General features: G+C 44.4%; 1 long non-coding RNA gene across 2 annotated transcripts; it reads right to left on the bottom strand.

Annotated features, from left to right (window-relative positions):
* Positions 1-13,379: 13,379 nt before the first annotated feature.
* On the bottom strand, positions 13,380-21,644 carry LOC135891177 (uncharacterized). Of its 2 annotated transcripts, XR_010562259.1 has the most exons (4): positions 21,551-21,643; positions 18,135-18,363; positions 15,579-15,759; positions 13,380-13,477 (listed from the first exon to the last, which is right to left on the bottom strand). It is a non-coding gene; the product is annotated as an uncharacterized LOC135891177 (long non-coding RNA). The 2 variants fall into 2 exon arrangements; XR_010562258.1 differs by lacking the exon at positions 13,380-13,477 and having other exon boundaries at positions 14,516-15,759; positions 21,551-21,644.
* Positions 21,645-21,651: the final 7 nt, after the last annotated feature.

A 21,651-nucleotide genomic window follows, 5' to 3' on the forward strand; every position in this document is an offset into this window, starting at 1 on the left:
AAGTACCATAATGCAATCTCTTTATTATGAAAGTGCAACTTAACAAAGGTAGATTTTTTTGTTACATAACTGCACTCAAAAACAAAACAACGTAAAACTTTAGAACCTACAAGTCCACTCAGTCCTACTTCTTATTCAGCCAATCGCTGAGACAAACAAGTTTGTTTACATTTACAGGAGATAATGCTGCCCTCTTTTTATTTACGTCACCTGAAAGTGAGAATAGGCATTTGCATGGCACTTTTGTAGCTGGCATTGCAAGGTATTTACGTGTCAGATATGCTAAACATTCGTATGCCCCTTCATGCTTCGGCAACCATTCCAGAGGACATGCTTCCGTGCTGATGATGCTCATTAAAAGAATAATGTGTTAATTAAATGTTGACTGAACTCCTTGGAGGAGAATAGTATGTCTCCTGCTCTGTTTTACCCACATTCTGCCATATATTTCATGTTACAGCAGTGTAAGATGATGACCCAGCACATGTTCGTGCAGATTTCACTGCAGATTTGACAAAATGCAAAGAAGATACCAATGTGAGATTTCTAAAGATAGCTACAGCATTCGACCCAAGGTTTAAGAATCTGAAGTGCCTTTCAAAATCTGAGAGGGATGAGGTGTGGAGAATGCTTTCAGAAGTCTTAAAAGAGCAATGCTCCGATGCAGAAACTACAGAACCCAAACCACCAAAAAAGAAAATCCACCTTCTGCTGGCGGCATCTGACTCAGATGATGAAAGTGAACATGCGTTGGTCCACTCTGCTTTGGATCGTTATCAAGCAGAACCCGTCATCAGCATAGACGCACGTCCTCTGGAATGGTGGTTGAAGCATAAAGGGACATATGAATCTTTAGTGCATCTAGCACGTAAATATCTTGCGACGCCAGTTACAACAATGCCATGCGAATGCCTGTTCTCACTTTCAGGTGACATTGTAACAAGAAGAGGGCAGCATTATCTCCTGCAAATGTAAACAAACTTGTTTGTCTGAGTGACTGGCTGAACAAGCAACAGAGTCCTGTGGCACCTTTAAGGCTAACAGATGTATTGGAGCATAAGCTTTCGTGGGTGAATACCCACTTCGTCAGACGCACGTGGGTATTCGTCAGACACATGCGTCTGACGAAGTGGGTGTTCACCCACGAAAGCTTATGCTCCAATACATCTGTTAGTCTTAAAGGTGCCACAGGGCTCTCTGTTGCTTTTTACAGATCCAGACTAACACGGCTACCCCTCTGATACTTGGCTGAACAAGTAGGACTGAATGGACTTGCAGACTCTAAAGCTTTACATTGTTTTATTTTTGAATGCAGTTATTTTTTGTACATAATTTTACATTTGTAAGTTCAACTTTCATGATAAAGAGACTGCACTACAGTACTTGAATGAGGTGAATTGAAAAATACTATTTCTTTTGTTTTATACAGCACAAATATTTGTAATCAAAAATAAAATAAAGTGAGCACTGTACACTTTGTGTTGTGTTGTAATTGAAAACAATATATTTTAAAATGTAGAAAACATCCAAAAATATTTAAGTAAATGGTATTCTATTATTGTAGAACAGTCACAAATCACAATTAATTTTTTAATCGCGTGATTAATTATGATTAATTTTTTAATCGTGTGACAGCCCTAATTAGTATATATTTAAACTAATTCGCTCGTACACTAATAGAGATCAAAAGTGATGATAATGGGATCGTATTCACTTACCCGAAACCGGATGTCTGCAATTACATTACATTTACATTGCATATTCCCCTGAAATTACATTTACATTATGTATATCCCTGTCATTAGATTAAAGGGTGTGCTAGTATGAGAATGTACTCAGGTGTTCAATTCATGAAAACTAGTGAAATACCTGACTGTTTGCTATTACAAACATTTGCATTTGTGTATAACCCTGTAACTAAATTACTCACCAAAGAAATCTTGTGAAATGCTAATGAAGGACTGTAACTGGAAATGCTAATTGCAAAGCAAGTGGCCATTGTGCGAGTAAAAACACTGATCAGGTTGTTTTCTGGAGAAGAAGCTATAAGTAGTAGTTCAAAGGAAGAGCATGTATCTCTGGACTGTTTGGATTCTAACAGGAAGGAATAACTGAATGAGAAGACAGAGATCCCCAGTTATTCTGGGTAGCCCTGAGCGACTTTTGGAAAAGTGGCAGTTTATTACACCACTGCCCCTATTTGGAGTTACAACCCTGTGATTCACCTGTTATTATATTTTCCCTGCTTTAATTCTCAAGAACTCATTCTTTTTTCTTACCCAACAAACCTATAGTTAGTTTAGTTAGTTTCTACTGAACTGGCTGCCAGTGTTGTCTTTGGTGTAAGATCTGGAGTACCAATTGATTTGGGGTAAGTGACAGGTCTCTTGGGACTGGGAGAAACCTGATGTGGTGTGATTTTAGAGTTAAATCTGACCTAAGATTGGCACTCACAGTTGGGAGCTACTCCAGACAGTGTGACAAACACTAAACAAGAACTCCAAAGACCACGCTTTGGATATTTCTAGCAGTATGAAGCTTTGAATGGCTGTGCACTGCATTGGTGATACAAGGCACCTGTAAACCCAGTTTGATTGCCAATGCACTCTGGTTGCTGTGTACTGGTGAATCTGCCCTTGAAAGTTAAATTTTAACCCAATGATTTAAGGTTGATACTATAGATCTTTAAATCATTAAATATACTGCACGGTAGCATTCTCTTCAGTTTCTTGGTTGGTGTTCATGGAGGAAGTCTTTAATAATTAAAAGAAAGGAAATTCCAAGAGAAGAATAGTAAAGTAAGATGGTAACTGCGGGGTAAAAAACATCACAGGATAACGTAATTATCCCCCAACCCAAACTTAATGAACCCGGGCAATTCAGAGGTAAGTTTACACGTCAAAGACATCTAAACATGTGAAGGTATGTATCATGGGGTGGCTCCACCACCCAAGGCACTGCAGGATGTTAGGACAATTAACCTGATAGACTGCACAGGGGGGAGATCCAGAGACTGAAACACTGACTGATGATGAAGCCTGGCTAGGCAGGGGCAGGCAGCTTGTATAAAGCCAGCAAACTAAGAAGAGAAGGGGGCTGCAGGGGAAATAGCCTGCAGTTACTCCTGGGACCATGTGTTTGGGGCTACCAAGGCTGACAAGATGACAGAGCAGGAGTAGTCTGCAGTTACTCCCTGAGAGGAGGCAGTTTGGGCCGGTAAACTCAGAGGAGGTCCAGAAGATAGAGAGAGAAGTAGGAAGGAGACCAGGGAAATAGCAACAGGGTCTGGGAGCTATAGTTGCCAGATATAGAGTTCCTGGACTGGAACCCAGAGAAGTGGGCCAGCCCAGGTTCCCTTACCAGCTGCTGGGAAAGCGGCACTGGATCTGACCTGGGACCGGAAGCTGACTGGAATGGCAAGCAGGCCACTGATCCAGTGGGACTTTCATACCCGGGAAGGGGAGAACAATAGTGACCTGGCCAGAGAGCTGAGTCACGAAGAAGGGGCATCCTGAGTCCTAGAGAAAGAGGGAGAGCACAGGGCAAGGAACTGACAGAAGGGAGCGTCAGACTGGTGGAGAACTAATCCCAGAGCTGCAAGGAGGAGGCCCTACCCATGGTGAGTGAACCCCGTTACAGTGGGGAAATGCACCGTGGAAGGGTTTAAAGGCAAGCTTTAGTTTGAACATCCAGTCCAGTTTCACCTTCAAATGGTTTCCTCAGATAAGGTCTGTTGCTGATTCTTTCCAGGCCTTGTTCTTTCAAATTCACGACTGGAATCTAAAGAAACAGCCCAAATATCACAGTTTAACCTGGTAGATTCAATCAGCATTTTTAATAAAGAATCAGTTATTATTCACCCCTGCTACCCAACACATGTTCTTCCCCATCCCACATCTGCCCCTTTCAGCCTTCACAGCCAGGAGTGTTTATTGTCTCATTATTATTTGAATAGAAAGTGTGTGTGTGAGTGTGCCAGGAAGCCAAAGTGCACATGGGGAGGGAGGCTTGTAGCTTTAAAGCGCTAACAGTTGTTGAAATTGCTTGGGGCAATATCAGCCTCTCTCCCGCAGGACAGCTGCATGCTGTAGTATGGGGATGCTGGGAAGAAAGCTGTAAGGCCTGGTCTATACTAGGAAATTGGTCTGTTATAACTGTGCAGCTCAGGGGTGTGACAGATCCACACCACACTGCCCCAGACCTCCCTCCCGCCTCTTGGGGAGGTGGAGGACCTACACCCATGGGAGAAGCCCACCCGTTGGTGCAGGCAGTGTTGTCCCTGACGTGCTGCAGCAGTACAACTGCAGTGTTTTCAGTGTAAACAAGCCCCTAGGCTCTACATGCTGGGGAAGCTGTGAAGGGTTCTACAGCTATAAATACACCTCTACCCCGATATAACACGAATTCGGATATAACGCGGTAAAGCAGCGCTCCGGGGGGGCGGGGCTGCGCGCTCTGGTGGATCAAAGCAAGTTCAATATAACACGGTTTCACCTATACCGCGGTAAGATTTTTTGGCTCCCGAGGACAGCGTTATATCGGGGTAGAGGTGTACCAGGTGGCCTGGGGAAGCCTTTCCCATTAGAGTACAGCTGGGGACACTCATTGCCCAAGCCAAGCCATGATTAGCTGATGGGTGACATCACAGCCGTGATTCAGCTCCCTGCAGTGCCCAGATGGGACCTGATCATCGAAAGAGGGGGAATCCCCTGGCCTCTTCCATGGGCAGTTACGCTGCATTTCAAAAGTGGGCTGTTGGGAACGGCCTTATGTCTCGAAATCTAATTGTCCTTCCATCCATTTCAACACCCAGTAGTACCTCTGTAGCTCTTAACAGCATACGGTCTGTACATTATCAATATTAAATTAATAGTATCATAATTGCCCTTTAGCTAACCAGGCTGAGGAGTCAGTGAAACCATGGGAAGGCTCCTTATCCAACTGCCAATGCCCTAGCTGTCCAGCTTTGCCCCCATGTAAAGAACTTTTAGACACAGATACTGGAGGAAACACTTTTAAATTATTAAATAAATAAATAATAATTAATTGGTAATTACTATAGTACACCTCTACCCCGATATAACGCTGTCCTCAGGAGCCAAAAAATCTTACCGCGTTATAGGAGAAACCGTGTTATACTGAACTTGCTTTGATCTGCCGGAGCGCGCAGCCCCGCCCCCCCCCCCCCCCCCGGAGCGCTGCTTTACCGCGTTATATCTGAATTGGTGTTCTATCGGGGTAGAGGTGTACCTAGGCATCCCAGTCATGGACCAGGACCCTACTGTGCTAGATGCTGTAGGAGCACAGAACACAGAGACAATCACTGAAAGGCCAAGTGACAGGGCATGGGGGAGGGGGTGGAGGAGACTAACTGGTGATGCTGAACGGTACCAGGTGATGGTCGGAGAGGGGGAACGCCACAACAGAGAGAGCAGTGTTTGCTGAAGACCAAATCAAGTGAGCACCCTTTTGGCGAGTGGGAGAGATGAACTAGGGCTGCAGGTCAATGCAGAGGTGAGGAAATGTGTAACTAAATGGCCGCTGGGTCATCAGCATAGAAATTGAAGTCACCAAGGATAAGTGAGTATGGGAGACAGTGAGGAGAGCCAGGAGTGGAAATCCGAGAGGAAGGCTGAGGAGGAGCAGTTGGGTGCTGAGGGTGGTGAGCAGATGACAGCAGCGTGGAGGGAGAGTCAGAGGCAGTGCTGTTCAAGAGGAGAAAGAGTGGGAAGCGGGAAAGGTTGGAAGCAGGAGAGGAGAAGCCCAGCATCCCAGTAGTCTGATCCACCCAGGGAGTGGTGGAGAAGCAGAGGCCTCTGTAAGAAGAGGCCATGTCAGACAAGCCACGAGCCAGAGAGAGCGACCTATGGAATCAAGTATCAGAGGGGTAGCCATGTTAGTCTGAATCTGTAAAAAGCAACAGAGGGTCCTGTGACACCTTTAAGACTAACAGAAGTATTGGGAGCATAAGCTTTCGTGAGGTAAGAACCTCACTTGCATCTGAAGAAGTGAGGTTCTTACCCACGAAAGCTTATGCTCCCAATACTTCTGTTAGTCTTAAAGGTGCCACAGGACCCTCTGCGTCCTATGGAAGAGTGACATGAATGGCAGAGGCCTTTTAGAGATGGAGTGGGCATTCCAGAGACATGTCTTGTCTTTCATTTTGCTAGCGAAGAGGGTCTCAGCCTGAAAACCAGCTACTGTAGCTTTCTGTTCTACACTGGCCTTAGGGCCAGTCAGGCTCTCTTCGCGTTGGCTAGTTTGTATAAACTGGGTACCTTCTGCACAAGCAAAGGACGTGTGTGCTTCTCTGTAGCATCAGGCACATCCACTCTCCGGTTCCCCAGCTGCAGGGCACCCTGATCTTGCAGCTCCACTATTGTAGCAGTCTGCGGGTGTCTGGGGGAAGAATACCTATTTTTTATCTGACTATCCTTTGGCTTCCCTTCTTTGGCTGCAGAACTAAAGACAAAACAAAGCAAAAGGGTCAATATTGCATCATTTCAGAAGGGAAAGTTTGCAGCTGATGTTGCTAAAGCTGGAAATACACCTCTACCCCGATATAACGCTGTCCTCGGGAGCCAAAAAATCTTACCGCATTATAGGTGAAACCGCGTTATATCGAACTTGCTTTGATCCGCCGGAGCATGCAGCCTGCCCCCCCGGAGCGCTGCTTTACCACGTTATATCCGAATTCGTGTTATATCGGGTCGCGTTATATCGGGGTAGAGGTGTATATTAGTACTAAATTAAAGCCACAGACTCATAAAATATATCTCTATTTGAGGAGGTAGGGGATTGACCAACCCTTCCTATGCAGCTTTGAGGTCCCCTCTGCTACTGCATATACCACTTTACTGTGTCCTTTCCCTTCTTTAGCTGGGCCTCCTCTGAGCTGGCCATACCCAAGAGAAAACAAAGATCTTGGAGCTGGGGCAGAGAAACCAGCATGAAAAGCTGCCATTGTTCCCCCTTTAACCACTCCTTAGCCTGCAGGGTTCCTGCCCTCCAGGATGCCATGCCAGTGGAAGCCACTGTAAATCTCCCTTTGCATTTTCACATGTAACCTCCCCCAGTGCACAGAGAATCGGAACAGAGTGCAGGAACTCTGCTTCTGACCCCAAAGGGAACAGTAGGGGCTGCTAGTGCAGGAGTGTGGATCCTCCCCTAGAGCAGTGTCACCTCTGCAATGCCTGCATCTGTGCTGGCCCAACAGCAGTGGCCTGAGACAGAAGCTCAGCCAGCCTGCATGGCAGCGCACTGGGCTAGAGAGAGTAGCCTGGGGGCTGGCTTTGGGGTCTAATTCAAAAGACTTACCTGTCACCTCTGTGGCTTGGGACTGATTTTATTTTTTTGGTCACCAAGTTAATTTTCTGGCTTCTGTTTGTAAGTAGCTGATAGGGTTGGCCTCCTGAAGGGACCTTCTTGGACTTCTTTCTCTTCTGGGGAGCAGAATAGTTACAGTGAAATACACACCTAGGAGGAAAACATTCCTTGATGCCCTTTCTCCTGGCACGTCTAAAACCCCTTCCTGACCTCTCGCTAGTAGAAACGTTTCCCAGTGGGAGAAGCCAGGAGGACGAGCCTTTGATCCTCAACCAATAGAAGAGGCATTTGCCCCCATCAGGTAAGAGGACGGTATAATGCACATGTGATCCAACCAGAAACATGACGAAAGTCCCACCAAGTGAGGACAATGCCTCCCCAAAGGGAACTATTGCTGAATGAGTGTTTTTAAACAAGCAAGCTGCCAGTTAAATACCATTGTGTGCAGTAAGGAGAGCTGATGAGGCACAGTGGATTAGTGGGGATTTCCTGCACCCCCCACTATCCTGCCTTTAACCCTATCCCTGTTCATGTCCTCGTCCCAGCAGGATGGGACATCTTTGGAATGCGGCAATGCTGCTGCTTGGTCATTTGCTGTGGAGCAACATGAAGCAATACCTCTCTTCCTGGGGCTGAGTGAGCGCCCTGCCTCCACCACCCTCTATCCATCCATGAGCTGGGAATTATATACCCAGAGGCATTTGTATGCTATTCCCAAAAGCAAAGTCCTTAGCCCTCCTCATTCACAGAAGGCACAAGCATTTGCTCATTTTACAGTGGCTGGGCACATGGCTAGTCCACCAGCAAACCTTCAAGAAGCTCACAATGTCAAGATCTCTTCCTTTCCTTTGCCGTTCTTTGAGGGAAAAGAGATTTTCAGAGGCAAGGTTTTTAACACATACTCTTCTTAAAGGCTTCAGTCTAAACAAATAAAAGCACATGGATTCCAATTAATTACAGAAGTACAGATACTCGTGTCATAACCCTTTACCAGACACTTCAACTCCCAGCTGACCTGAGAGGTAATAAAGCTAGATCCAGACCAACATTTGAGTAGCCAAAGTCCCTAATGCTCACCAGTGCCTTTATAGGAGTCCTGTATAGGATTCCCAGTTCTCCCCTTGTAGCAGTCCCATGCTGCTGGAGGCGGGACTGCTACAAATGGAGCTCTTAACAGTCAGGATGTGGGGTCGGGAGAATAATGCTTCCTGTCTCAAAGGGTCCCTGTCAGCTGGGACGAGAACAGCGTTAAGGGAAGTCTGATGCAGCTGTCCTTGGCCAGAAGGTTGGGAGCCAAAAGCAGAGCCTAAAGGGTAGGGACCCAAAAGAAGGGGGAATTCAAAGAGTCTCGTGGCCTCTCTCCCTAGTCCCAAAGTGAGAGACAACAGAATAAAACTAGCAACAAATATGTCTGAAAGGGTTAACTGGCATCATGCCTGAACACAAGAGACCTAGTGGTGACATTGTGTGCTACAAAGGAGGGGAGTCTGGGTTTGAATTTCAGACTCTTACACTCCCTAAAATAGCACAGATTCTGGGGACAAGGGCTCATTTTGTGGTGTTCAATGACACGTACCCACTGATCAGAAGTCAAATTCCAGCCAAATGAGAGTCTTAAGAAAAAGAGGAGAGACTAGGCAAGGTGTCCAAGCCAGATTCCTTGGAGTCAAAGACCCGACTCAGTTCCCCAGTGTACGAAGGAGCTCCAGCCTGTGGAGAGTATACCATGGGGGGTAAGGACGGCTGGTGGCTAAGCAGTACTGGGGAAACTATGGCTGGGCTGGGCTGACAGCAATTAGAGAACCTAAACAAATAACTACATTGGGAGTCTAGCAACCACCTCCACAGCCCAACAGGCATGAGTGGCTGGGCGGGGCAGCTCCTGCACAGCCAGTCCAGTTCATAGATTGTATGAGTGGCTGCTAGGCATTAGGGACACTCTAGATGTGTGTATTCATGAATCCTGTGTCCCTGCCCCCACTCAATATTGCTTTATGTGCCAGCCTGTTCAGAGCTGGCATGCAGTCCTCGGAGGCATTCAGGTAGTGCAGCACCCCACACATGAGAGATGTCTGCCTGCAGTCTCCCCTCTGCACTACAAGTGAATTTCACCCTGGGGATTTCAGGCCACGTCTACTGTAGTGATTAGTTGCACAAATATGCAAATTACACATCCCTCTCATGCATGCACCCCTGATGACTCTTTTGTCTGTGTATAAGTCATTGTACCAGCCCAGGAATCTCACCCAAATGGGGGTCTGTTCTTAAATCACTGACATCTTATGATCAACACGGAAGTCCTATGAACATGCTTATTAATCCAACAGAAACGACTGTAAAGTAGCTCCTGAAGACTGGGGCCAGACTCTAATCTCACTTACACCACTGATGTCAGTAACTGATATCGGAATGTGGCCTGGGCTCTTGACTAGAAAGCTTGGCTGAGATTTTCCAGGCCACCTGAAGGCTTTAGATGCCCAGTCCTCATTACATTTAATGGGAAATGGGCATCCAAATCCCTTAGGCAACTATGAAAACTCAGCCCTTGTGTATTAGATCCTACCCCTCTGTGCTAAAGAGAGAGAATGGCCTGAAACTGAGGAAAAGTGATTGAGGCTAAAAGCATGAGTGAGACTCATGTAGAGTATCAGAGGGGTAGCCTTACTTACTCATGTAGACTTACTTCTGGAGAAGGATGGAGTATAGTGCAAAAGCCAGAGGGGGGCACTCACATACAGCATGTGCCTGGAGGGCTCTTCCCAGCTTCTCAAACTTCTAACATCGGGTCTCGTTTGCCAATAGTAGGATTCAAACTCATTTTTAACACAATTCTGTCCCATTTCCTTCACAGTTCACATAAATACCATCAGTTTCACAGTCTCACAGCCGAGGCTGCAGCAAGATTTGCAGCCTGCTAAGGTTTGTGAGCTACAACACCACTGAGGTTGGATTATTTCTGAAACCTGCTATCCATGGGATTTTGATGCAAATGACACATTTTGCTCATCTCTGGCCTGGATGTTCCAAGTGCAGCTTCTGAACTTCTACAATACTCATCCCAGCTTTAATACAGGGGTATGACCAGCAAAGACTACATGCTCCATCTTGAGCCAAGCAGAGTGCATTGTACACAGGGATGTGGAGCCTCTGCAGGCCACACCTCTGGGTAAGGGTGACTGCCATGTGTTCTGTTTTATGGAAAATAGGGGCAACTATGTGACCTTCACCTAATCCCTCTTAGGAGATGGACTCTCCCAGTGTATATTGCATTTATCACTATGGTACTTACTCTGTTACTGCTTCCACCTCAGGCCGCTGAGATTTTCTGTGTATATTTGGGACCCATTTAACAATCAAATTTCCACTGTCTGGACGGTAGTCCTGCTTGGAAGCAGCAACCTCACTGAGATCCACCACATGGAGCTACGACATAGACATGGTATGATTAGTCACTTGTAGAGGTACTCTTCCCTGAGCCAGTACTGAGCCAATGCCAATGGTGCTGTGGGGTCACTGGACTACTGCAGGTGCCAAGTATTACATTGTTGTTTTCTTTCACATGAGAGAACTATAAAAAAATGCCCAAATCACTTGTGATCATTAAAGATTCTGAGGCACTTGTCACAAGAGACAGAATGTTAATCCTGGTGGCCTAGTCAAAGTCTAAGGTAAATAATTATATTTTGCTGCCTTAAAATTCATCCTGTAATTTCATTTCTCCATGAGAAATTATTCTTCATTTCCCCTCCTAAAAACTCCATCTGTTGGGTAGTATTGCTGGAGGAAAACAGTTGCTGCATTCCATCCAAGAGGTGACTGCAGCGGATGAATAATCCTTCTAAAGTCTGCAAAGTGGCTTTGGGATGAAAGGCACTATGCAAATGAAAAGTTTTAATTATTATTAAACCTAAAAAACCAGCTAGCCAGATGCAACGTGAATGAGAGGAATCAAGTAAATGTAAGGCTCTCTCGGCAATATTAAAGGGGAACTGCAAAGGAAAAGTACTTATGCCTTTTGCTCTCCTTGATGATTGCATGTCATAACTTTTGAAAAAGAAAACATGCTAAAAGCTCTGCTTGTTTTTTATATAAAAAATATCAAATCACAGTCTCCCTGGTTTTGCTGGAAAATCCTTTTGAGGGCTGTAGAACAAGATTTGGATAGGAACATTAGAACACTTTCCCAGCCCTCCGTTGAAAGCCTTGCCTCAGCCATCACCTCCCACATGAGGACAGGAATCAATACATTGGAAATGTTCAGAGCTGTTTTAAAGGAAGAGAGTTTGCTTAGCTGGATTTCCCAGAGCATAATTTCAAAGTGAATAATTGCAAAGACTGCGCCAACTCTCTTCTCCCCCAAAAAAGCCACAGAATCAATTTCCATTCTTGGATGTAAAGCAATGAACAGCAGTAGGCTTGGCAGAATATTTTAAAAAATGTTGATGGGTTATATCAATGGGTATTTAAGCATTTTTAAATTTTGTATCAATTTCAATTTTCACAGCTGCATAAAATTATGGGTTTTAAGAAAAAAATCTATTTTTATTGATTTAAATGTTCACAGTTGGAGGAAATTATGGGAGGGTGAGACAATTGGAGGTGGGGTTAGATGATTATTTAATGACAGACTTTGATATTCAAAAAATTAAGGCTTTCGAAAATAAGAACATAAGAATGGGTCAGACCAAGGGTCCATTTAATCCAGTATCCTGTTTTTACAACAGTGGCCAGAGGGAATGAACAGAACAGGTAATCATCAAGTGATCCATTCCCTGTCGCCCATTCCCAGCTTCTGGCAAACAGAGGCTAGGGACACCATCTCTACCCATCCTGGCTAATAGCCATTGATGGACCTATCCTCCATGAATTTATCTAGTTCTTTTTTTAACTCTGTTATAGTCTTGGCCTTTACAACATCCTCTAGCAAAGAGTTCCACAGGTTGACTGTGCGTTGTGTGAAGGAAAAAAAACAAAAACTTCCTTTTGTTTGTTTTAAACCTGATGCCTATTAATTTCATTTGGTGACCCCTAGTTCTTGTGTTATGAGGAGTAAATAACACTTCCTTATTTACTTTCTCCACACTAGTCATGATTTTATAGACCTCAATCATATCCCCCCTTAGTCATCTCTTTTCCAAGATGAAAAGTCCCAGTCTTATTAATCTTTGCAGCCGTTCCATACCCCTAATAATTTTTGTTGCCCTTTTCTGAACCTTTTCCAATTCCAATAGATCTTTTTTGAGATGGGGCGACCACATCTGCATGTAGTATTCAAAATGTGGGTGTACCATGGATTTATATAGAGGCAATATGATATTTTCAGTCTTATTATCTATCCCTTTCTTAATGATTCCCAACATTCTGTTCTCTTTTTTGCCTGCCGCTGCACATTGAGTGGATGTTTTTAGAGAACTATCCACACTGATGACAAGATCTCTTGAGTGGTAACAGCTAATTTAGACCCCATCATTTTATATGTAGAGTTGGGATTATGTTTTCCGATGTGCATCACTTTGCATTTATCAACACTGAATTTCATCTGCCATTTTGTTGCCCAGTCACCTAGTTTTGTGAGATCCTTTTGTAGCTCTTCGCAGTCTGCCTGGGACTTAATTATCTTGAGTAGTTTTGTATCACCTGCAAGTTTTGCCACCTCACTGTTTACCCCATTTTCCACATCATTTATGAATTTATAACCATTAAAACACAAAATGTCAACATCACATGTCAAAATATACAATATAAATATCCTTCAATCAAACTAAGTTCTCAAGCAGCATTTTCTTTCTTTCCTTTTCTGTAAATTTCAGTTATTATTGATAGAAATATTTTTTCCTTGTGTGCGGTGAAATTGACATTTACAGACATATACCTAAATATCCGCCACACTGAGAGATGCTGCTTTTCTCTGTTCCATAACCCAAGAGTGCCCAAATAGTGTCCAGCTGAGGGCCCCATTGGCAACTTACCAGAAGCTAAAAGGTTAGCCCTGAGTTCTATAAAAAGGAGATCCTTGCAACCACTCAACTTTCCCCCATTTAAATCACTCACATTTCCAACTCTATTCAAGTAGGTGAAGCTCATGTCTGTTTGTGGGATCGTGTGTGACTCTACCACAGAATTCAGTCCTGGGAAATGAGTTCTTTCTGAACTGAAATATAGGCACAAACCAAAATCACAGTGAGACCAATACAAACTAACAGCATGCAAAGGACACTAGCTGCTATTAAGGTTGTAGTAGATAGAGCCCTGCGCGGATACAAAATTTGTATCGCATGTGATCTGCAAACATGGTCCGCGGATACAAAGCAGATTTGCAGGGCTCAAGTGGTAGATTCTCCATCACTGACAATTTTAAAATCAAGATTGGAGGTTTTTCTGAAAGATCTGGTCTAGGAACTATTTTGGGGAAGTTCTATGGTCTGTGTTATAAAGGAGGTCAGACTAGTGATCACAATGGTCCATTCTGGCCTTGGAATCTATTTACAGTATCTGTTATACTGAGCTTTTCCTCTTCAAATCACTTTATAAGCACTGTTAACACAACTCGGATTAATGCAATGGCAACAATGCACACACACAAGATGTTCAGGAAATTCAGTTACAGTGGACAGCTCCTCCTTAACTCTCTGTCTTGGTGCAGCTGCCTTGTGTTCTCTTTCATATATCACACAGGAAATTCCACCCATCCAGTAGAATTTCAGGGTTTTACGATCCCTCTCAACAGGTAGAGCAGTTTATCATGATGCTCTAAGAAGCACTAAAGCTTTGGATTAATATAAACTCTGGTGGCTAACGTGATCTAAACTTTGATGCTGAAACAGCTGGATTTGGAGGCCTTGGTCACAGTTGGCCTAAGTTTAGAAGGCCTCAGTTAAGGAGGATGGTGTTCAGGAGGGCCTAGCCAACTCATTCCAGATCAAGAAACTTGCAGATTACACTGGAAATTATCTTCCTTCCTGGGTATTTTTTTTTTCCTTTCTAAAAGGAAAAAAGGAAATCCATGGAAAAATAAGGGGTAACCTTGCCCTGAGCTTGAGAGGGGAAGCATTAAAAAATTAGGAAATGCCAAGGTAAGGGTGAAAATTCCAATTTTAAAAGGGATGTCACCAAGTTTGAACAAATCATACTTATTTCGGTAATTAAAACAAAAAGGAAATGAGCAAGAACAAAGATGAACAACAGAGCATAGGGGCAAGGATGAGGCTTTATTGTATTTTTTTTAAAAAATACTGCTAACAGATCATGAACAGCAGGTAACCCACACTTACACAGAATAGCTCCATTCCCCTCGAGTGGCTGGGTCACTCATAGAGATTTAGGAGTTTGCCACTGGCTTTGAGCTAGCAAAGCTGGCTCTTTAGCTCTCACATCAGAGACTCAGACTTTTAGATCAAGAGGTTTGACCTTGCTACTAACAACTTACCAAGGGGCATCATGTTATAGACACAACATGGAACTAACGAGACACATGCCCACAATCACTTAACATGAACAGAGATGGCAGAAATGGGTGTAAAGTGATACCTTACTCCACTGCTACTCATGGTGGAGTAAGGTACTACTCACCATGAGGAAAGGTGACAGAACCGGGTCTTGGGCATTGGTCCTGTGAGTAGTTACCCAGATGCTTGACTTTACACAGTCAAGTAGTCCCACTGAAGTCAATGGGAACTACTCTCAGTACATAAAGTTTAGCATGTACAGATCAAGGGCTTGGATTGTATGTGTATCCCTTTTCCATACCTTTTAATTTGTTTTGGGTTTTTTGATCTACATTGTAAGTTCTTTGTGGTAGGGACTGTCTTTCTGTGGATTTGTGCAGTGCCTCGCACAAGGGGGACCTGGCACTGATATGAACAATATGAATATTTAATAACAATGTATCCTATATTCTAGAAGAGCAATCTGGTCTTTTAAATACATTTATTTCTTAAGCCCTGATCGTACAAACTAATGCATGTGCTTAACATTGAAATCAGTGGGTCCACTCACATGAGTAAAGTTCAGCATATGTGTAATTATTTGCAGAATGGGGGCCATAAGTGCTAACAGTTTGCTCTGCAATGTATAAAATGCAGAAGGTGACATGCTCCATGCCCCATGGCAATTGCAATCTCTAAAACACTAATATTCTTCTCAGCCTCTGTCAGAAAAACAAGGATGCCATCATTCTGCTACAGACTCTTAGTCCTGGGAATACTGACAACCTTCAAAAGTCATCCAAAGATTGGAACTCAGCAGCAATTCACCTGACTTCAGAATTTCGGTCAGAGAAGTCATAGTCTGAAGTTTCATACAGAGAAGAAGGAGAGAAAGAGGTCTCAAGTGCAGTGAAGGTGGAAATAGTTCTGTTACAATTGGAACATCTGATCCTTCCTCGGGGAGAGCAATTGCTGGGGAAGTTTATAATCTTCAGTGTTGGTAATTCATCTAAAAATTAAAAGCAAAGACACTGTGAACACTGAGGATCTGATGTTACAGAATTCTACAGTTAGGGGGGGACCATTTAGCTCTAACTATATATTGTCCATTTTAGATATTATTACAGCCTTGTCAGTGTCCTGTTAGCCCAGTTTATTAGTAACTAATTATAATATAATGAATCCTCTGCCTTCCCTAGGGCTTTTTATCAGAGGATCTTAAAATACATTACAAGCAATAGTTAATTAAGCTTCACAACCCCACCAACTCCCAGACTAGAAAGGTAAGGAACATGTCACGCTAACGTAACCCACCACCTAAGTGCAGCCACCTCTGCAGCTATTTCCCAGCAATACTACAGGATATGGAGAATAATACAAATCCAATTGCAGGGAGAACTTTTAGGGATGTTGAATTTCATTGCTTCGTTGGAATTTGGCCGAGACGCCAAGTTTAATATCTCCTTCTTACAGAGAAAGAGTCAGGGGATCTTTAATAACCACAAGTGGTCAAGACCTCAGTTTTACCTCTCATGTGAAAGACATTATTATAGAAATCCCCAAAACCATAGTGGGGTACTGGCTCAGTACTGACTCTAAGGGGAAAACGCCAACACTGAATCCAACAGCACTTCCTGCTGCACCTGAAGCTTTAGATGTCTCTTACCCAGTCTTGTCTAATTGGGAACATGCATGCAATGTTAGTTAACATGTTTTCTAACACATTTTAACTAGCATGCTGTTAAACACGATTTTGACCTTAGTGGCTTTATCTTCATTGCAAAAACAATGTGTGTTTTTGCATCAAGATAGCTGCCCTAATGTAAAATCCTAGCAGAGACAAAGCGGAGGTAGTTGTTACCTCAGTGTAGCTAGTTGAGGTCAATTCCAGGTGGGGGCGGGGGCGGTACAAGGACAATAAGTGAGTTATACATGTGAACCTTGAGCAGGATCAGTAACCTCAGTATATTCATAATATATTCTAAGTATGAATATATTTCATATACATATTTAAAACTGGCAGGCAATGCAAGGAAAGATAGAAGAACTGGAGGGTTTTCCTTCTGAGCGGATAGCCTGAATCTCTTGAAATGTGCCTTCATTAGGAAAAATGTGTATTCTTAACTCACTAGCTAACGCAAGATGAAATCCTAGTGACGAGAAGGCAGTTTGTACATGAGTTAGCAGGTGGAGTTAAAGACTGAGCTCCCTCTGTAAAATATGCAGATGACACAAATATTGGTGAAATGAACAGGGCAGTCATACAGAGCAATCTGGATCGCTTGGTAAGATGGGCTCATTCAAACAAAGTGTATTTTAACACAGTCAAATGCAAAGTCATACATGTAAGAAGGATGCAGGCCGTATCTACAGAACTGTGGGTGTCCTGGATAGGAGTGATTCTGAAAAAGAATGACTCTGAAAAGGATTTAGGGGTCAGTGTGGACAAAAAACTCAACATAACCACCCAGTGCAATGCTATGGCAAAAAGAGCTAATGTGAGCCTCAGATGAATAAACAGGGGAGTAGGAGTAGGGAGGTGACTTTACCTCTGTATACAGCACCGGGGGCACCAATACTGGAATACTGTGCCAAGTTCTGGTATCCATCATTTTAAAAGGATGCTGAAAAACTGGTGTGCAGAAAAGAGCCACAAAAATAATCTGAGAGCTGGAAAAAATGCCTTGCAGTGAGAAACGTAATGAGCTCAATCTGTTTAGTTTACCAAACAGACGATTGAGAGGTGACTTGATTACAGCGTATAAGTACCTTCATAGACAGAAAATACCAGGTACGAAAGCAGTGGTCCTCAAACTTTTAACAGCTGTGCCCGCCCCCGTCTGTATTCACCCCAGGGGCCCCCCTAACGTTCCTCCACACACCCCTAGGGGGGCATGCCCCACAGTTTGGGGACCTCTGTACTAAAGGATTATTTAATCTAGCAGAGAAAGGCATAACAAGAACCAATGGCTGTGAATTTAAATCAGACAAATTCAAATTAGAAATTAGACACATTCATTTAACATTGAGGGTGATTGGAACAAAATACCAAGAGAAGTCGTGGATTCTCTATCTCTGTATCTTGATGTCTTCAAATCACGACTTAAATGCCTTTCTCGAAAATATGCTTTAGTCAAACACAAGTTACTGGGTTCAACATAAGGATGACGGTGAAATTTTTTGGCAAGTGTTGTGCAGGAGGACACAGTAGATGATCTTTTCTAGCTTTAAAAAAACGATGAATAGTCTTTAACTTGACCTAACTTGTGTGAAAACTACAAACTGCCTTGACTGCGCTAGGACTGTCCCTGAAGTTGGCTAACTCGAGTTCAGAATAGATCTTTTTCCTCCTAGAAAAGACAGGGCCGTGGTCACTGGTTTTACCTTTGCTTTCCGAAGAAGAAGCCCTGCAGAGTGAGTCAAAGTTTCTTAAACGGACCCGAGGATGTCCCTGTTCAATCCTCCTTATAGTGTCCCAGCACTGTGGGTGTTGGCAAACAGCCATGTCACAGATGGTTTCATCCCACTGGCTGTCATCTGCAGTCACCATCTTTGCAACCATCCAGACATTAACGAATAGCAGTAAAATGGCAATACTGTATGTCTGAATACTCTGCAAAAACAGAAGAATTGAGCACAGTGAGAAATGTTAAAAAGAACAAGAATCATCTAGATTGCCATAAACTAACGGCACGAGACGTGGTCATAATTTCCCACTTATATCCTGGGTTGGCTTCATATGCACCCACTCTAGGGACTGATTGGGACAGTTTGGCGACTGTGACCCTGGGAGCCCCTCAATGCCAACTGGCAGAGGGCTCACCATACTGTAACTCACATCAGGTCTGACACACTCATTACCCCTGTGACGTTGCACTGAATGTGAATATGATGTAACTGGAATATGCATTATGCATAAGGTCTCTTGTAAGGTATCATTACAAAGATTATAACCTACTGGATATATTCATCCTATTTGTATGAATGTATCATTCTTGTATCTGAAACTAGAAATATTAAGTAGAACTCTGAGGTCCTATTGTAATTATGCAAAGTGTGGGCCATTAATGATGGTTTAGAATCTTGATGGCTCCCATTGACTAGGACAATTGACTGTAAATGGCTCTGTTTACCTGCAAGTTTGCCTGTGTATGTGTAGGCCAGCCCGTGGGTAATGAAAAATGAGGTCCTACAGTGATATGTGACCATGTCACCTGATACTGGAATCCATCTTAAACCTGGTGCTTTTCCATTTAGAAGGAGGTGTGGGGACCCAGAGAGACAAAGGATTCCCACCGTGTGCCAAAGCTATAAAAGGGGATGGAGCAGGACAAGGAGGGTCCTAATCATGAGAAAGCCCCTGCTTTTCATCTAAGATGCCTGCTGGAACTAACAAGGACTGTACCAGGGAAAGGATTGGGCCCAGACTAGGAAGGAGTCTAGTCTGTGAAAGAAGCTTATTGGAACATCTTTGAGGGTGAGATTTACCTGTAATCGGTTTCTTAATGTATTAGGCTTAGAATTTTTATTTTGCTTGGTAACTTACTTTGTTCTGTCTGCTATTACTTAGAACCACTTAAATCCTACTTTTTGTACTTAATAAAATCACTTTTGTTTATTGATAAACCCAGAGTAAGTGATTAATACCTGGAGAAGCAAACAGCTGTGCATATCTCGCTATCAGTGTTATAGAGGGTGGACAATTTATGAGTTTACTCTGTATAAGCTTTATACAGAGTAAAACAGATTTATTGGGGTTTGGATCCTGTTGGGAACTGGGTGTCTGGGTGCTGGAAATAGGTGACCTGCTGAGCAGTTTTTGGTTAAAGTCTGCAGCTTTGGGGGCGTGGACCAGACCTGGGTCTGTGTTGCAGGAAGCTAATGTGTCTGGCTCAATAAGACAGGGTTTTGGAGTCCCAAAGTGGCAGGGAAAACGGGCTCAGAGGTAAATTCAGCACATCAGGTGACAGGCCCAAGGGGGTCTCTGTGACCGAACCCGTCACAATCCCCAACACACTGTTGTCATAATATGTATCTAAAAGGTATTGTGTAAGGTATCACATGTACACTGGTAACATGCTGGTCCCGAAGATCATTGCATGATGCATGAATGGTTTGTGTACAAAGAGTTATATATGTGTGCTAGAAATATGTTATTAAAATGTGCTTGGGAGGCAGTGCATAAACTCAGCCTGCCCTAGACAAAGGAACATGCATTTACCTGTATGAGCAGCTTGATTACAGGCAGAGGACAATGAAAGTATATTTACATATACAGTAAACAAAGCCATCAAGCTGACAAACGGAGGAGGAGACAGTTTAGTGATCACACCAGGGGAGAGAATCAGCACCCCAGGAAGCTGCTCTTGAGATAGAGACAATAGCCTTTGGGAACTATAAGGGTGTGGTTAAATGTTGATAGATGTTTGGCTGCGTGTGTGTGTTCCCTATGTGTGCCGCCCCAGCCCTGCGCAGACAGCTGGTACGGCAGACCTTGAGCGAACCATCCGATGACCACTAGATCTGTTAAGGGACGAAGGCATCCAGCTAGGTTTATTGTACTAGTATCCCGCAGACTCTACCAGACCACTAATACATGTATGCCCGTAGCAATGGACCAGCTCAGTGAACAGCAGGACTTTCTGTTCCTCTCTAAGGCTAGACAAAGATACTCCCTCTGAAATACATTTTATAACCCGATACAAACAAGTTAGTACTGCCCCCTGACATCGCTAATTATTACCTATCACCTTGTACATATTGGTTTGATCAAAACATCTCTATTACGTACTGTTATTCTGACCTCATTTTTTAGGAGGGGTCAGTGTGTTCCTGTTATCCTTGGGTAATGTTTTTGTACCATCCTTGATACTGGGATGTGTTGGTACCGCTTGATAGTGGGATGTGTTTGTGAAGGGCACTCTGTGACTAGCACTTCTCCAGAATGTGTATTTTTGCAATCGACCGGATAATGGGAGGATCCTCAGTTCTGTTCAGGAATAAAAAGCTTCCAGTGCAGCAGCATCACATCACCCAGCTCTTACACTGCCATGTGATGGGGATTCCAGAGACGCAAAGAAGCACATGGGGTGGGGTGTGAAGGCACTGGATCATCTCGCTGAGTAAACACAGATGGGGCTGAGCTCAGGCATTAGAACCATATTCTCCACCAGCCTCCACCCTCCCACCACCAGCCTGGGCAAGTAGAGGGGAGGGGCCGCACCACAGACGCACCGCTGGGAAACTGCGGAACCAGAAAACATGACAGCACTGAGGAAACCCAAAGCTGCAGCAGCACCACCCCCCGCAACTCTGCCCCTGCTACCACCAGGGCCGGCTTTAGGAAGTGCGGGGCCTGATTCGAACAGTTTCGACGGGGCCCCGGCAGGGATGACTAAAAAAAACACGTAAAAAAAAACGTGGGGCTTGTACTCACCGGGCCGCGCTCCTAGTCTTTGGCGGCGGGTCCTTCACTCGCTCCGGGTCTTCGGCGGCACTGAAGGACCAAAGACCCGGAGCGCTGCCGGGTGAGTAAGAATTAAAAAGGCGCCTCTAGCCAGGGAAGGGATTCTCTGCCACTTGCCCCCACTCTGGGCGGCCCTGCCACTGCGCGCGGGGCCCGATCCGGGGGAATTGGCCTAAAGCCGGCCCTGGGCTACCACCCCGCCTCTCTGTGCAGTCCCCGCCCGCCCAGACCTGACCCCCGCCCAGTCACAGCCCCCTGCCCAGCTCCTTCCCACCACCGCCGACCCTGCCCGTACAGCGCCCTGCGCTGCGCTCGGGCCGGGGCTGCCTCTCACCTGCCCGCGGCCGCAGCCTCTGTCGCCCGCTGGGGCACGTTACCCGGCAACAGCAGACGCTCGGGGAAGGGGAGGAGAAGGAAGCGGCCGCGGCGCATCTC

This window comes from Emys orbicularis, chromosome 18 (genome assembly GCF_028017835.1).
Source record: "Emys orbicularis isolate rEmyOrb1 chromosome 18, rEmyOrb1.hap1, whole genome shotgun sequence".
Lineage (NCBI taxonomy): Eukaryota > Metazoa > Chordata > Testudines > Emydidae > Emys > Emys orbicularis.